This window comes from Gallus gallus, chromosome 4, assembly GCF_016699485.2.
Source record: "Gallus gallus isolate bGalGal1 chromosome 4, bGalGal1.mat.broiler.GRCg7b, whole genome shotgun sequence".
NCBI classification, from domain to species: domain Eukaryota; kingdom Metazoa; phylum Chordata; class Aves; order Galliformes; family Phasianidae; genus Gallus; species Gallus gallus.
Genome location: NC_052535.1, coordinates 84,457,690 through 84,474,655, shown reverse-complemented (window position 1 = coordinate 84,474,655; position 16,966 = coordinate 84,457,690). Strand labels below are relative to the sequence as shown.

The 16,966-nt window shown below is 41.5% G+C and overlaps 2 long non-coding RNA genes across 2 annotated transcripts in view; one reads left to right on the top strand and one right to left on the bottom strand.

Moving 5' to 3' along the window:
- Window positions 1-16,966, top strand: part of LOC124417967 — a 57,322-nt gene that overhangs the window by 16,756 nt on the left and 23,600 nt on the right. The gene's annotated exons all lie outside the window — the stretch shown is intronic.
- LOC112532434 lies at window positions 1,074-14,148 on the bottom strand. The gene is made up of 6 exons (XR_005859943.2): window positions 14,021-14,148; window positions 11,794-11,999; window positions 7,860-8,090; window positions 4,522-4,627; window positions 1,747-1,819; window positions 1,074-1,350 (listed from the first exon to the last, which is right to left on the bottom strand). It is a non-coding gene; the product is annotated as an uncharacterized LOC112532434 (long non-coding RNA).

The window sequence follows — 16,966 nt, the reverse complement described above, 5'->3', positions numbered from 1 at the left end:
AACCTCTCCTATTCTCCACCCAAGAACCTGTGCTGGAGACCTCTGTGTAAGGCCTTTACTCACTACCTCTCCTCAGCAGAAAATGGGCTCAGTTGTGTTGAAAGATGCAATGCACAGTACCTGTGCCAAAGGATTAAACTTTCATCATCTGGGTCTGATACTTAGATTCACAAGAGGAAATGAGTGCTAAGCATCTGCTGCGTGCCAGGGTATATTGAAAGATCCCAAGCAGTCTTTGCCAGTACTTTAAAATAGGGCATATTAGGGTCTTTTGCTCTAAAGAACATCATATCTTCTTAGAGTAAAGCTTTCTCAGCACAATTACCTTTTAAGACAAATGAGGAAATTCTCTGCAATTTTGAAAATAATAGCAGTGGAAAGGAAAAAACAGAAAAGCAATCAAGGAAAGAGAGACAAAGAGGTGATAACAAACAACAAGAATGTGTTTGCAAAGTAATTTGTCACTAAGAAAGGACAGGGGATCTTTGGGCTGCCCACACATGCATGTGAAACGCAGATATCAAATAATAGACAGAACCATAAATAGTACTGACAAATTATTCCCTTGAGAGTCCTGGGGCAAGGACTGACAAAAGTGAATGATCTTCTGCCATTCTGCCATTGACTTTTGTTAACTTCAAGTTTCACAACTTAGGCTTGAGGTTTGTTATGGTCTATTTCAGACTACCAAAAATTTCCAGACTCAGCCAGGTAGTGCTTCCATTATTACTCTTTTTCTACACTATTTCTCTATTTTCTTCCTGAGGTATGTTTCTCAACTCCTATTGCAGTTCGTAGCCAAAGTACTAGAAAAAAGTACTAGAAAACAGGAAGGGAGTAAACTCTTTGAAAGGGTAGATAATAGCAAGACAAGTGGGAATGGTTTTCAGTTGAAAGAGGGAAGATTTAGGTTGGATGTTAGGGGGAAGTTCTTTACAAGGAGAGTGGTGAGGTGCTGTAACAGGCTTCCCAGAGAGGTTGTGGATACCCCGTCCCTGGAGGTGTTCAAGGCCATGTTGGATGGGGCCCTGGGCAACCTGGTCTAGTAAATGGGGAGGTTGGTGGCCCTGCCTGGCAGGGGGGTTGGAGATTCATGATCCTTGAGATCCCTTCCCATCCAGGCCATTCTGTGATTCCATGAAAATCCATTAAAATGTCATAGGAATTCTGTGCCTTTTGATAAAGAGTTCTGTAATCTCACAGGTCTTCAGTGTTCTTCCTCAGACTCTAGCAGAGAAGAGGATTAAGCTGATGGATGTTGTTATGTCTGGGAATATCACAGGCAATTCAAATATCTTCAAACAAAAAGCCCCCAAAATTGCATCTTACGGAAGAGTTCCTTATGATCTGCTGCAAAAAAAAAGCAGACATTAATCCAGAAGTTTCTCAAGGTAACCCTTGCAAAGTGCAAAGTACATGATTTATCAAAAAGCTGGGGTTACTCTGCACTCTGCATCCTGTCAGAATAAAGCCATGTACTTATTTCCATCAAAAAACTGTTAGGGCATGTCCTTTGAGGTTAGTTACTGCTTCCTTCTGTCTGCTACACGTTATCTTAGCACTGTACATACATTATATATGTATTGTGCGCGTGTGTGTTTGTGTGGTCAGACTCTTCTTCACTAAACCTAAACGCATTCAATTGAAATCATGTAACATAATGCATAATTTTGTTTTTACCATGTCACATATAAGGTTAGTAATAAGGAAAAGGTTCTCTTATTAAAGATTATTTTCAGAACTAACCTGTGTAATTGAATCTGGTTTGCAGAGAACAGGCGCTTACTAAGACAAGATTTTGTTTTAAGAATTCTGCTACCTGAAAAAAAAGAAAATCATTTTTGAGATTTAGAGATGGAATTAAGAACAGGAAAGCCAGGCAAAGTCCATACTCCTCCTGCCCTGATTTTTCTTTGCCACTGTAAGCATATTCACTCCTCTCTGCTTCAGTCCTGAATCTGTAGGATGAATACTACAGTGGTTCTTCATTTCTCTTGAGTATATGTACACATAAAAATATATTACAAACTTTATTTAAAGAAAACACTCATTTTTTCATTTGTGAAAGCCTCAGTAAAATGGAGCTATCTTGGCTGGCTTGCTAAGTGTCTCTACAATGCAAACATAGATTATACATTTGAGCTGTTAACACTTCAATTTTTCATAAAGTGAGATTCATTTCACCAGCTAAAAGCTGACAGTCTAATCTACGCTGGTCATCAAGACTCCAGCAATATACAGAGACAGTCAACTCCAGAGGGTAATTTTTCCCACTGACGGTTGACACCTGGCACTCCGCTCCACCGCCAACACATCGGCATTTGCGTCACTTGAGATGCTCTTGCATTGCCCAGCTAGTCTCCAGCTGCCACCCCAGAAGGCCCAGGTCTGCAGGATGTCCCTTGCCTACTCCACCAACCCTACGTGGTTGTTTCAGCACCCTACTGCTCTGCTGAAGCTCTTTGACTGAAGTAGCCAAATAATACCAAAAGGGTGGGATTCAGCTCATGGATCGAGACACCTCAATTAGGTGTGTAACGTATGCCTCTGTGTGTGAATCAAGAGCTCAGGCTTACTTCACAGCCCAGACAGATCTGCCATCTGCACACTCAAAGAAGCACAGGGAGTGATTCAGCTCCCCAGGAGCAGATGCCAACATCTGTCAGCTGAATAGCTCTACAGGATCCTCTGGCCACAAGGACCTGGGATCATCATAACCAACCAAACCCGGGTTTAGTTTCAAAAGACTTTTTTTGCCCCTTTTCCAACTGAGCAGAATTTACTTAAGAAATTAATTTTGTTTATTTATTTAAGAACTTATGGGCAGTTTCTGGCAAGCAATCTTTTTTGCTCTATTAATGCGCCAAAACAGAAACATGACATAATCCCTAATGCGTAAAACTTTTAGCACAAAGAATATACACACAGAGCAGATACTTAATTACAGAAGAGTGCTAGAAACACCACTATTTTTTGAGTAAGAGAAAAGAAGCCTTTAGTGCTAATCCCTCGTAACAGAAACATCTGTCTCACTGGTATTCAGAATTAAATTCATGTTCCTCCTTCTAACTTGTACTTATTTGGTAACATGGCAACCTCAATGGAAAATAGCATTTATACATCTGGCAATTTAGCTATGATGTTAATGATAGTGAGTGGGGCGGGGAGAGGGTTGAAACAGAAGAAGCAGCATCTGATGAGTTTTAAGAAGCATGGTATAAAAGACAGCCTCCAAAACCATCTGCCAAAGTGTCAAGGTGATGGATTTTTAAATGTAAATATTTTTTTTTTTTTTAAAACACTCCATTTAGATTATAGTGCATGTGAGAGCAATACAAAAAATAGAGACAACGGAACCACATGGCACCCTCTGTCATGGACCTCGCCATGTTTGTTCATTTATTTACGTGCGAATATGTTGAAGGCACCACCAGATGGTAGTCTGAGAGCTCCCACCTGGCAGAGACCATCCTGGATGCAGCCCCTTTTTACAGGATAATCTTAAAATACATTGATGGAAAGTGACCCCCAGGAATAGCGTCAACAAAAGCTGACATAGAGGCTGTAGCAGGGTTTCCCAAATCTGTTTGAAGGAAATTTGTGCCTGTCTGTTTCTCCCACATTAACTTAAGGTCTTATTCAGCATTCAAAGCATTTTTTTTCTCTGGGCTCTTTGTTAAAGGTGGGGCAATGCCAAAGCCTGCAGAGCAGGATATGGCTGTTCCCACCCCTGTGTGATGACCTTGGCCTCATTCACTCTCTCAGTTTTAGTGGAACACATTTTTGTGTTCCTGTTCAGAAGGACTGTGCTTCATTATATAAAGTGAGTAGGTGAGTGAACAAGAGTCTCAAATTACAGGTAAAGGTAATTTTACATGTAAATTACAGCAAAAGGTAATTGTAAAGTGTTTCACAGAGCAAAAAGAGAGCTTTCTATTTTGAAGTAATTCACTAACTTGACTTCAGCCTTTCATTGTATTATGAGGAAGAGCAGAACAAATTCTCATTCTTAATTCACTTCCTGTGTGAGGAAAACCACAAATTCTTTGATATGTACTTAGTGGAAGAATTCATTAACGATACAGGAATTAGAGAAAGAAAAACCTAAAAATTCTACCAGTAGTTCTGTAGATGCAATTTCACCTTGGATTGCAAGCACGCAAGTGGGGTTTCTGAAGTAATGTTCGTCATAATTTGGGCATCTGGCAAAATTAAGGATATAAAGGCAGAAAAACATCACCAAAATATTACAGCTCCCTGATAACCCAAGCTGTTTGCCCTTCTCTCTCTTCTGCCTGTGTGAAACTAGGATGAATCACGTGAGTCTTCTCTGACACTACTGTACTGCTGTGCCCACCATAGTGTTGCTGACTCGTGATCTTCACTCATGCAGCTCAGGAAAGGCAATAAAACCTACCGAGAAAGCAGAGGAGCAAGGCTGCAAACTCCTTAGGATCTCCAGTCTGTTGTGGTGACAGACACCTGAGCTAGTCCAAAGCTACCCCATGTTCATAACTGTACCTTAATGAAAGTACAGCCCTTGGTATTGACTTGTCCTGGTCCAAATGTACTCTTCCTTCAGCTTCCCCATGACTGATGAGGCAATGATGTAGGACTGCATCCCAGGCTGGAGACAAGGAGAATTCAAATGGTACCATTAACATGGACTGCTGTTCTTACAGTGAATCCCCAGAGATTTAATGAATGATTTTCACAGAATGTAGAAATAGAAATTATCAATGGCCACTCCATAACCACTACAGGCTCTAGCAATTCAAAGACAAGCCTTGAATGAAATGAGACATGCCCTGCCCACCCCTTTCCTGAGGATCTTGAAAACTCCACCATTTTACTTAACTGGGGCTACTTCTCCCAGCCAAAACAAATACCGCATTCAGAAAGTCTCATCCTGACTATCAGAGTATTACTTTTTCCGCTTCTGCTAGATAAGTTGAAGTAGGAAAACAGATTGTAGCTTCTGCATCCCCTGCTCCCCCCACACACAATGGGAATGCGATCACAGCCCTGCCGTGCCCCCGAGGGCAGCATAAAAAGCCTCTTTCTACTTTGTCTTACAGGGTAGGACATCATTACTCAGTGAAATGTAATAGCTCAACACTTACACCTGAAACACAATCTACTCCCTTCTCTTCATTCTCGCCTGAGCTACTACAGCTCCCCTATTCCATTATGTAGAGTATTACTTTCTCTGTCTGAAAGCAGAAGGGAAGACATCAGCTGTTATCTTTCAGATGATAAAGATCTTCATTCACGCCTGACAGATTGCAATTTAAGGAAAAAAAACATCCTCCCTTGGGCTCTGTGAATGGCAGTGCATTAACATAATGTTAATAGCTCCCAGTCTAGATAATGCCATTACTTCTGACAGTAGGAAGCTGGGTTTGATAGTTGCCGAGATGTTTTGATCACCTGTCAGAGAAACATTATGTCTAAGTTTTGCTTCAGTAAAAATATGTAATTAGCATTTGCAATACATCCCTTGCCTAGCTTAAGAGCTGGCACCATATCCAAGCACAGGTATAAGTCCATATTTAGGGCAATGGACCCTGAAACTCCATTATATATAGCAGTGATTCCCAAGAGATTTTTCCTCTCCCTCCCTCCCAGTTTCTGTGTCTCCTAATTTCCCCTCAAGGTGTTGAATTAAGAGCACTTGCTCAAGAGGCCCTTGGCACCTTGTTAGGCCTAACCCCCACACTGACTGCCTCATCTTTTGAAGAAGAAAAATCTCAGAAGACCCACAGTAAAAATCTCTACAAATGTCTATTTTAGAGCTATTAATGTTTTAGCAGCTTTGACATTTTGGACTCTCTGATTCAAAGATTCTGAGCTGTAAGACCTTGAATTTTCTCTTGTATTTCACAATAAGGATATAAGGCATTCTTCCATCCTCCTCATCCCTGAACTCATTGCTTATCTCTACAGTTCCCCAGAAGAAAGTGCTCTGAAGTTGTAGGGACTGGAGATTCCAGCCCCCTGCTAAATCAGGATCCCTACAGCAGGTTGCTCAGGAAAGTGCCCAGACAGTTCACATCCAAGGCATCTCTGGGTCCTTGTTCCAGTGCCTCACCACCCCTATTGTTAAAAACGTCTTTCTTTCTATCCAGTCTATATCTCCCCTCTTTTAGTTTGAAATTATTTCCCCTTGTCCTATCCCAACAGACCCTGCTAAAGAGTCTGTCATCAGAATGATGCTTAACATAAGCAGACCCTTTGCTGAGGGTACACTGGGTGCCACCTTCAGAACTGTATGGGTAACATCAGCAGCTGAGCATCGCCATGTTCTCCTGTTCTGATGATGGAGGCACAGTATATGTCCACCTTCCCTGCTGTGCAGCTGGTTAAAAGCACCCCAAAGGCTGTGATTTCTTATCACCACAAAACCCTCAAAGCTGGTGGCTCCGATGAAGGCTGCAGCAATCAAAGCAATGCTACACTACTGCCCATGCTTGAGAGCAGTTTTAAAAGCTCAGACATTATGCTCATGTGTATCTTCTCAAGTTTTGTGGACACCATCATGCTAAAGATGCACCGTCACACAACAAATCAGATCTGGTCTCAGAAATAGCAGCCTGCACTGCTTAAGGGCCCCTCTACCCACGAGAGGGAGCTGACAGTCCTCCGGTTGACTTTGGCAGCTGCTTGGCTGTGAACAAGAGCCTGGGTCTGTGCTTTTGTTTTCCCTACTTCAGGAATATCTGACACGTGTTTTTCATAAAGCTGGGGGAGAGCAGACAACGTGAGGCAGAAGAAAGGAAGCTGGAATGGAAAGAAGTTATGTCCGAATTTTTACACATGGATCTGGAGTTCAAAAATAATCTTTTTCCTTTTTCAGCTAATTATAAATTACCTTATTTTTTGCCCAGTTCTTTGAGTTCCTTGAGTGTTCTGACCTATCCAACCTGGCTTCGAGAACCTCCAGAAATGGGGCACCCACAATTGCTCCAGGCAATCTGTACTCAGAGGGTGGTAAGGCCCTGGAAAAGAATTTCTTCCTTACACGTAACCTAAATTTCCCCTCTTTTAGTTTAAAGCCATTCCCTCTGGCTTTGTCCTATCATTATCTGCTTGTGTAAAAAGCTGCTCTCCCCGCTGCTTCCCTTTAATGATGCTCTTCCCACGAGCTTTCAGTCCAGAGAACACTACTGCACAATTTGAGTTAGGAAGGTGTTGAAAGGATCTAGCAAACCCTACCAGATGACCAACACACTGTAATCCACGTCCCCATGGAAAAGCACCTGCAAGAACAGGGGCAGGAAACCATATCCTGCCATATCCATGGGACTAGGAGGCAGGCATGAAAAATGCTTTGAAAGACACCAAAGAGGTATGAAAAGGCTTAAGAGGTACTGGCATAGCAAGAGTGGTGTGGAAACATCCAATAGATGGAAGATTTCTGTTCTTTGTACCTAAGCCTGTCCCTTTTCATAGATACACAAAGACTTTTGCAATGCTCACTGCTGCCCTCTCATTCAGTAGGGGCTTGGCCACTGGAATCTGGAAAAAACTTCTATATTTCCTTCTTGCTCAAAATCCCCAAAGCTTTGGAGGCTGAGAAAAGTGAACAGGATTAGCCTTTAAATGCAGCATATACTCAATTTTGAGATGAGAACTGCATCTTGTGATATTTTTTATAGGATACACTCTCAACAGTTCTGCATTCAGACATCAATCAGAACGAAGTGAGAACAACCCTATGAAAAAATTTTATCTTTATAAGATTTGATGAATGGTAGAATACAGTTATGAATGTTTCTGTTGCGCGTGCTCCCTTGATCTGTTATGAAGCTTTGTAACGTAAGAGGTATTGTACTTATGTCAGCAGTGTAACAAATTACCATTTAAATTCCCAGTAGACAAATAACTGTGATTTAGTGCTCCTCTAGCAGCAGATCACTGTAAATATCACCTAAACGTCTCAGGAAGTCCCATGATATCTCTCTTAGGCCTTGCTGAATTCAGGAGGTTTTCGTCATCCATTTGATCATGCTTTGGTTGAGGTCTTTAAAACTGATTCTCATCCCAGTAAACCTGCTGGTATCAGTGGAAGTGTTTTGGGAGTCCATCTGCTGTTGAAATAAATAAATAAAATGAAAGAAAACAAACATAGTATCAGGGTCTTCATGTACTCTATGCAAAGGCTGCAGCTGAATTACTGTAAGAAATGCTCCATTTCAAAGCTGTAACAGAAATGGTGTTTTTTTTATGTATTTTTTATAATTACTGAGATTGCATTACATCTTGGGTGAGGCCAGAAATCCAGCATGAGCAGCAGACAGAGTTTAGTTCCCTTGATCCCAGTCCATCAGTTGAACATTTCCAACACAGGGGCAGTAGTCCCATCTCTTCTTCATTTATTCTGGAGACTGAATAAATAGCTGCAGCCTGGAGAAGAGAGCCCATTGGCTCCAGAGGTGAAAATGGCCCCATGAAGGCCTTCACAGTTAAAGCCAAGTCTACTGTGGACTGAAATATGAAATGTAATCTGAAAACTGTCTTTCTCTCTGAGGCAATGAGACCATTTCATGAAAAGAAATGCCATTTTCTCAAGTTATACATAGATGGTAGCACATTCAGACAGATCTCTTTATTCAGTGAAATCCTCAGTCACTGTAAGGTGTATACTCCACTGTTGACCAAACATAGCAGTGGCAGAGCAGAGCCAAGGCACTCTGAATTGTCTTTCAGACCATTATGTCTCCATTAAGGGGGTTATATTAATGACATGCTGATAAATATAAGGAATTTTCTGTTTAACAAAGCTGTTTTACTTGTCCACAAATCCTTAAAAAAATAAGGGAACACTGCTGTTCATTCCTTGAAATGTCTGTATCTGGTAATCAGCTCTGCGAAACACTCCTCAAGGTTCTGCTGAGTGTTTATCTTGTGCTTGCTCTTCAGCATGTCTGCTGGGTTCTCTGAGAGCTCTCACATTGATTTCAAATGTAGTCCCATTGAGTTTACTCCTCCAAGTGTTTACTCAACAAAATAATAACTATCTTATCTTGCCAAAAATGCCTCTGTCTGAGCAACATTTATACTCAACCCACCAGGGAAAACAGAACCAGTGCTTGTTAGAAAGCCTCCCCAGATTCTTCCCTCTCACCTGTCCCTCTTCCCCTCTGAATATGCTTTTTCCTGTCATGGTAATGTGAAAAATACCAAAGTGTGCACACATACCCCTAAAAGTACATTGCTCTACAGCACCTGCCTCCACAGCTGAATTACAGCACTTCTGCAGCAGACTTTACAGGGAACTCAGCTTGGAGCTGTTTCCTTGGAGACTGAATAAAAAGAGTGGAATAGTTGAACTTAGGCAGAGCACTCTGAAAGGAGTGACCTGTGTTAGCCTACAGATTGAGCTGAAATTGCAGGAGACATTGTGAGGTTCTCATTCTGATGAGCTCCCAGATGGTTTTCCCAAAAAACAAACAGGACAGTGTCTATAGGGAGCTCAACGAATGTTTCAGCTGGAGGGGAACCATCTCCACAGTGCAAGAACACTGCATTCATTATCGTACAGAAAGTTCAAAATTAAACTTCTCAATCAGAAAACGGTTGCTTGTCTCTATCTGCCTACAAGCAGTTTGTCAGTGCTTCCATGACAAGGTTGCAGGATGAATCAGGGACAAGCTATACAGGGTCTCTTACATCTCACTTTTCCTCCAGTGAACAAAATAACATTTAATTGCTGCTTTTCCAAACACAGCAACAAGCAGTTTATAACCTCAAAATACTCAGTATAGCACAAAGACACTGAAAAATAAGAGTTTACCAATTTTAATAAAATTCTACCTAACCAGTAGCTGTGGTTTAAAATCAGCATTAAATAAATACATACATACATATTTTATCTTGGTTACTTCAACAAACCAGGCTGGATTCAATAGAAAAGTTTGCACACTCAGGAACAAAATGATGTGAATAATTAAAAGTCACCAAGCTCTACTCTGGTACCAGCTGTCCAAGAAGGAACAATGATGCAGAAGGGGATATGAAAAATAATGGCTTGAACTGACCTCCATAACCTTCAGCTATAGACCAAAACTAGGAGATAACGTCACTTATCCTTCTGCTGAAGCAGAGTGTTATCAAGATGGTTCACCTCAAGCAGGGGAACAACTTGAACTCATAGACCTTGGCAAGAGCCCTCACAACTGTGGTTTCAGGCAATGCTGAAGATAAGCAGATGGGGCCCTCTCTGTTGCTTTAAACTTTGACGATGTTACATTGGATTTTGGTTTGGAGCAGTGTGCAGTTCTGAAGCAATCCCCCAATTATTCCTTCCACTGCAGAGTTTACTCAGTTCATGGAGTGGCTTAGCGAGCAAGATTGCTTTGCTGGAAGACAAAACCAAAACCTCTGCCCTGGAACAAACCACAGTGACACAGGGGTCTCAAACCATACCCTTTCGATATTGTTTCAATCTACATGCCTGGTGGGGACATTCTGTTCAAGAGACCAGGCTACTTCTTACTTTAAATATACAGTCCACAACTGCATAAAGTGTGGACATGAGGACCTCTGCAGGAAACCATTGCAGATACTCATGCAATTATTTTGTGCTGTTTGTAGCTGTATAGACAGCAACTCTCAATTAAGAATTTTGTCCCTTTGCAGTTAATTACAGGTGCAAACCTTGAACTCTGACTTCCCCCGTAGCCCTTTCTACCATTACAGTATTTCCTTTTGTTCTATTTCTGACTCCTGTGAATCCAATTCCTAGGTGCCTACAGGTCCAAAGCATCAGTTAAGAGCATATACTTGGACAGGCTGGGAGCCTAATCTCTCTGAAGCAGCAAAACCATCTGCTTTAAATATTAAGCATACACTAATGCTATTTATTGTATAATGTATTTATAGCATACATATTATTTAATAAGCTATTTACAGCTAACACCTTGATTAGATGCTATAATATAACACGACTTCTTTCTTTTGATCTGGCACAACATCCCTGTTACTGTCTTGGTCTTTGTAGTTGGACACAGCGGTGACTCAGTGGCCAGACACCACAGTTGTGTACGTGTATCCATAATACAGTTACTGGTGATTAGCTGGTTATTTTCCCAAGCACTAATTCTTTAAGTCCCAGTATCAGCATTAGAAAAGTTTAGCTGATGGGAAAGGTCTGGGACTGGGACAGTACAGTGACAAAGGAAATGTAAAAGCAAATTTTCCTGGGGAGGATTAGCCTAGGGCTTAGGTAGCATTATTTGAATTGGCTTCTTTAACAAATAAGCCTCAAAGAGAATGTTATTTGGCTCTAGAATGAACTCTCAGTTGGCTTCAAACTACAAGGGGTACGACCAAATCCCAGTCTATTTGCCCTGTTTCCTGGTGGCACACACACATTTCTTTGTATGCTGGTCATACAACCCACGCATTCCCATTGAAACGTCATAACTAGGATAACTTCTTTTTCTTTTTAACCTGGCCTAGCTTGCTTTTAAATCCAGCTGTGTCTTTTCACCCGAGGTGAGGCTTTTCAGTTAAGCAACATTATGTAAACATGGATTGTAACATTCCCAAACCCACAGTTAGTCAACAAAAGATCAAACGAATCAACAAGCTTTCACTGGAGCCATCAAAGTCGCTCAGACTTCCTCAGCAAGAACTGCCAGCTTATATCTTTTCTTCCCCCAATGGTAAAGATAAGACTATTTGTCTTTCTTTCACAGTTACAAATAAATAAAGAAAAAAGAGACAGCAGTTTAAAATGATATCTTAATCAAATCTGTTCACTAAGGAGTTTGTATTTCAAGCCTTTACCTGCATTCCAGACTGAAGTCAAAATGTCAAACTTTCCTCCTTTATCTTCTGTCCTTGACTCAAGGGAAGATCCATATCACACAAAATGAAACAAATGTTTTCCTCAAAATGTTTCAGCAGGCCTCGATTTTTGTAAGACAAGCCACTTCTGAGGCAGGTGCTTTGGTTTTAGGCAATTAAACTAACTGTCACTAATGCTACAGCTGCTGAAATAAGAGGAGAAAGGGTAACTGGGCTGGGTGGATGTGTACAGTGAATGTGAGGGTAAAGGTAGATGGGGAGGGTTTTTTTAAAAGTAAATAAATGCTTATTTAATGCATCTTTTTTTTTTCTCAGTATTTAATCTACTTTGATCCTAAGTGTATATCAATATCTCATCTGTATTCTCCTGTTTCCTAAATCACCTCTGCTAACTGGTCCACTTAAAACAACCAGGCTGGCTGTTCAGAGAACAGAAAGCACAATCTGAGCTGTGGAAAGCACAGCTGCTAAGGAAAGAATGCAGAAATATGGTTTGTTCGATCTTTTACACAAGAAGACTTACAGGAAGCAGTGTAGACTTAGAAAGTAGTTGCACAGGAGAAAAGGAGAAAGAGCTTTTCATGTCCACTGATGATAGGACTAAAAGTAGCTGTCCAAGCAAAGTACCAGAACTTGGAACACCTTTGGCCAGTAAAATCCTCACTGATAGATATTTTTGTCTTATTAATCTCGTATTCTTGAAGAGATTTTTCACCTGCTATGGTCTAATTCCACCTATGCTTAGACTGATTCCTTCTTCCTTTCACCTTTTCATGCTATACTTCCTCAGGGACAACAAATGTGTATCTCAGTGTTTGTGTACAGCAGCTTAACTGTTTGGGATGCTATGGTTGGAAATAATATCATGAACAGAGACTGTCAAACACGTGTTTGTTTGTGATCTAATGGAGAACCATTTACTGCATTGAAAGAAGTCATGGGGTCACCAGTTATTTGCATTTTCCAACATACTTCTGGTTATTCCACCCAGGAGTTTCGTCTTCACGGACCCTGAGGACTTCCGTGTGTTTCTTCAGCATTTCTAACCATCTCATGGCTTGAGCGGGGATGGAGGCCCACTCAGGGCTGTTGCTCTGGAGAACAAAGCCAAAGCCTGGGGAGAAGGGGAGGTGGTCTGCATACAAAGACACTGTTTCTTCCCCTGTAATTGTGAGTGCAACTAGCAAAAGAGAATGCCAGGCACAAAGAAATACGTTTCCACTGTTAAAGTGCAGCCAGGAAGAGGTTAGAAAAATATTTTGGTGCCTATGAAATCATCTTTAAAAATAGTTTGCAACTGTAAATGGTTTTTCTTTCTCCTTCTGTTTAACACCTCTGAGGATATTTCTGACTGGATATTTTTTGGAGCTCTCATTTACATTACTTGCTTCTGTACAAATAACTTCACTGGTGCTAAACTTGGGCCAGTGCTGTGTTTCTGGAGGCAGAGATGCTCAGACTTCACGCAACAAGGCCTAGTGCTTACCCCACGGAGAGCAATTGTGCCACATGGGTGCAAACACACTGACATCTCTGAAATTTGACCGGCAATTATTTTGTGCTCCTACCTTTCATTTTCAAAACTACACTACAGGCTCCCATTCTGTACTCCCCAGTGTTTCTCATAGCAGGAATCTGCAGATCGCTCCTTTGGATTTTTCTCAACTATCCTGAAGGAAATATTTTTGTGGCTCTGCATCTTACGTAAAATAAATGATAGTTTGGTGGTTAGACTACATGACCTTCGTGGTCTTTTCCAACCCTAATTATTTTATGATTCTACTATTCTTTAAGTCTATGGTTCTATGATTATGGTATGATATGTAATGCTTGCTACCAGCATATTCCAATTCCATCTGCTGGCTAAAAGGAATTAATATTAGGTCACTAAAGACATTTGGATGTCCCTGCTAACTTCTTTACGAAATCATGCATTGCAAAGCTTCCTGAGCAGTCTTGTCCTGCCCACTTGACTGATATCAAGCAAAGAGATGTATTTCAGCAGGGAAGTTAAATCCATCTTTTCTGTGTAATTTCAAGCAAATGACTGCCTGCTGAACTGCACCAAAAATATCAGCTTTTTATTTTTTTTAAACAATAACATGTCTTGATGAATTTCATGCACTTGGTTTTGTACTGCAGATTTTCTATCTGTTCCTCCCTCACAGATTCTTATAACCCAGAAGCCCCCACCATTCATACTCACTGCCATCTCTGCTTTGTCTTTTAGATGCTCTTTCCACAACCCCTACTTCAGAACCATCTCCCATCACTGCCCCTCTGCCATCCCAGCTCTCACTGAGCTGCAGACCTTGTGTGAGCCATGCATGCTGCCCCCAGAGCTGGCCCAGCCCTTTGTCCTTATCTCAATAGCAAGGCTCAGCAAATTGTTTTTCATGTCATCCTGTACAGGCTGCCAACTCCTCCCATCATCACTGGCCTCGTGTTTCAACAGAACTGAAATAAAGGAGTCCTGGTTATTCCACTGATAAAAATCTTTATTTCTTGGGTAACAGCAAGAAAACCTCCAGGTACAGTCAAACACTTCCAGGAGAGTGAAAAGAAACTTTGTCTGAATGACTTGAGTGACAGATCCTCTTTCTTCCTCAGATAGATAAAGCAAAATGTTCCGCTGGTGCCACCTGGAAGCAGCTAACTGCCTGCTACCAGGCCACCCGCTGCCTTCCTCTCACATCCCCACATCCTTCTCTGGGTGCACCCACACAAAATGTGCTTGAAGCCATGCAGAGGTCATTTTATCCTGATAAATGTAACTGTTGCACTCTGTGAACGCTTTGTGGCTTGTTTTCCTGGCATCATCTGGAGGCAAAGACCATAAGCCTCTCTTAGTGCAGTATGTTTTTCTGTCCTTTACATTTTCAACCACCTACAACCTGATCTAGCTGTGTATGTCTCTGCACATTGCAGGGGAGTTGAATTAGGTGGCCTTTAAGGGTCTCTTCCAACTCAAACAATTCTATGATATGATTCTTTCTGTTTTCCTTGTTTTCCAGCCATAGGCAGCACGAAAAAGAACATCCTTATGACCTCCCCCATTCTGCTCTAGGTCCAAGAATCAATGAACAAAGGTTTCCCTTGTCTGCAGCAGCAGACAGCCGCATCCTACTGATGTGAGATTGCAGACCCTTTCCATCACTGTAATGAATCCTTAAGCTCAGCTTGGTGAGGAGAGCACCTGAACATGATAGCAGCAGATGGTGCTGAGATGGTCTGAGAGCTCCGTGACACGCAGAGCATGCCCAAGGTGTTTCCAGTCATCAGATGCTGAATTTATGCCATTTTCTTACTTTGTAAATGCTAATGAAGAAAAAGGACCCTTTCACGCTATGTGGCTCCCTTTCACTACCTCCCTACATTTGCATGCAGACACTGTCTGGTTTTAGCTTGTAATAGATACCAAATTGTCTAAATGGATCTTCACTGAAAATTCACCCTCCCAGTTTGGTTTCTCAGGCATCCTTCACTCACTCACCCCTGTCAGAAATGCTCTTTGTCCAAAAGAAAAGCAACAAACAGACACTAATCTTACTGGAGTCCATGACATGCATTGCCCTTGCAGAGTAACCTTGTCCACTAACTCAGTAAGTGCAACCTGGATACATCTGAGACGGTAGTTAAATACTTCTAGTTTAACAGAGAATTATGCCACTGACACAGAACTTTTAAGCTTCCTCTACAAAGGCTTTCTCTCTTTCTGTTGACTAATGTCTAAGGAATGTTTTCTCCTTTCTAATCAAGTTGTAGATGTGAAAAAATTTCTTCTCAGAAAGAGTGGTAAAGCACTAGAACAGACTGCCCAGGTGGTGGTGGAGTCACCAAGAAAAATGCAGATGTGGCACTGAGGGATATGGTTAGTGGGCATGGTGGGGAGGGGTTGCTGGTTGGACTAGATGATCATAGAGGTCTTTTCCAGCATTTATGATTCTGTGATTCTACCTCATTTTAAATGGCTTTGCCATATGTATCAAGACTCCTAAGCAATTCCAAGACAAACCCTCTTTGAGGACATATCCAGGTGACCCTGAAGTTGCAGTTTGTCACTGATGTACCTCAAGGAAGAGTGGAGGATCACAGTTTGGATTCATACTTCATTGCTTCTGGGGTGCACCTGCACACAATCTTTGTTTTTATTAGTCCTGCTTATTGTCATCACAAAAGAGAGCGCTCTAAACAGTCATCTTTTCATTCAGCTATTGTGACATGTACTTCAAAGAAAGAAGTGAAAAAGAAGACTCTTTGTTTTCCATGATTCCATGATCCAGTGCTGATTCTTTCTTGATCAGGATGGCTCAAGGGGCTCCTTGGAAGATGAAATTCTATTTCCCAAGTCTAGTTAAAGTTCTGTCCAGCCTGATAAAAAATGAAAACGCTATTTGGGCTGGTAGCCTATTCAAAATGAGATTATTAGCCTCCATTCCATCCTCAGATACCAGGTGTTCACATTACATGGTTGCACTGCAGTGGTCTCAGCAGTTATTAAAAATAGTAAATTCCCTCTTTCCTTATCAATGATGTACATGTCAACGTGTTGACATGGGACTGGAGGAACGTGGGGACCGATAAAGCTTCCTTTGCAGTTGATCTGTTATACCTCTGGTTCTTTCGATCTCCAGTTGCTGATCAGGGTGGATTCCTTGGCTTCAAACTAAATATGATTTTGGCTGAGCGACATCAAGTTTTCAGAATTACAAGCCACTGCTATATTTCCCTGGAGTATCAAACTCACTTACTCAAGCTGAAATAATTAAGCCTCCTCATTTTACCTGCCCTTCCTGAGGAGCACTGGGAGGAAGAGACTCACATGAAGGTACTAACTCCTCTGTCTCCTTCACATAATCAGCATCCATCTCCATTTTCCTTTCTTCATGATGACTTCTCTAGCCTCATACTGCTGGCACAGGCATTTTCAATAACTCTGTGACTACTAAGCTGAAGGAGTTCTCTAAATTTTCTTTCTTGGAGACTTAGTCCTCTAGGATTAAACCTATTCTCCTGGTTATGCCCTTCTCAGACTTGGGGATGGTCTAAGAAGGTCTACTCATCTGAGCATTGCAGGCCAGGTAGCCCCATAGTTGGTAGGACTCTAGTAATCTCTGTAGCTTCTTGGAATTTTGTAGTAGCTAAATGAACA